Source organism: Pezoporus wallicus, unplaced genomic scaffold (genome assembly GCF_028554395.1).
Source record: "Pezoporus wallicus isolate ANWC-B61680 ecotype Strahan unplaced genomic scaffold, APGP_CSIRO_Pwel_v1 contig_11354, whole genome shotgun sequence".
Classification (NCBI taxonomy): Eukaryota; Metazoa; Chordata; class Aves; order Psittaciformes; family Psittacidae; genus Pezoporus; species Pezoporus wallicus.
Genome location: NW_026635801.1, coordinates 1 through 1,045, shown reverse-complemented (window position 1 = coordinate 1,045; position 1,045 = coordinate 1). Strand labels below are relative to the sequence as shown.

At 59.6% G+C, this 1,045-nt stretch overlaps 1 long non-coding RNA gene across 1 annotated transcript; it reads right to left on the bottom strand.

Annotated features, from left to right (window-relative positions):
- Positions 1-487: 487 nt before the first annotated feature.
- Positions 488-1,002, bottom strand: LOC130593251 (uncharacterized). The gene is made up of 2 exons (XR_008970768.1): positions 951-1,002; positions 488-597 (listed from the first exon to the last, which is right to left on the bottom strand). It is a non-coding gene; the product is annotated as an uncharacterized LOC130593251 (long non-coding RNA).
- Positions 1,003-1,045: the final 43 nt, after the last annotated feature.

The window sequence follows — 1,045 nt, the reverse complement described above, 5'->3', positions numbered from 1 at the left end:
GACACCCCATAGCGCCCCATAGACACCCATTAGCACCCATTAGCACCCCATAAACACCCATTAGCGCCCCATAGACACCCCATAGCGCCCCATAGACACCCCATAGCGCCCCACAGACACCCCCTAGCGCCCCATAAGTACCAGGATCTCCTCCCCACAGTCGTATTTCTGCTCGATCTCCTTGCCCAACAGAGCCCCATAGCTCCCTGCAATCCCCACAGCGCCCCATAGACACCCCACAGACCCCCATAAAACCCCATAGACACCCCATAGCGCCCCATAGACACCCCATAGCGCCCCATAGACACCCATTAGCACCCCATAAACACCCATTAGCGCCCCATAGACACCCCATAGCGCCCCATAGACACCCCATAGCGCCCCATAGACACCCCACAGACCCCCATAAAACCCCATAGACACCCCATAGCGCCCCATAGACACCCCATAGCGCCCCATAAGTACCAGGATCTCCTCCCCACAGTCGTATTTCTGCTCGATCTCCTTGCCCAGCTCCCCCTCGGGCAGCCTCAGGTCCTCGCGCACTTCGCCGCTGTCTTGCAGCAGGGACAGGTACCCGTCCTGGATGCCTATGAGCTGCCCCATAGCCAAGCACTTAGGGGGCTGCCCCATAGCGAGGGGTTCAGCCCCCTAAGTGGGGGTCAGCCCCATAAGTAGCTACGGGTGGGGAACACTTGAGAGCGGGCATGGTCATGTTGGGGGGCTACGGCGGGGACTGCCCCCTAAGTGTGGGTCTAGGGGGTGTTCTGACCCCTAAGTGTGGGTCTGCCCCATAAGTAGCTCTGGGCTCGTATCTGCAAGTCGTTCCTCTTGATGTTGGGCACGTCCATGTTGTGTGTCTATGGCCTGCGCTATGGGGTGCTCTGCCCCTAAGTGTGGGTCAGCCCCCTAAGTGTGGGTCAGCCCCATAAGTAGCTACGGGTGGGTACCTAGAAGTCGTTCCTCTTGATGTTGGGCATGTCCATGCTGTGTGTCTATGGGGCGCTCTGCCCCCTAAGTGTGTGTCTATGGGGCGCCCTGCCCC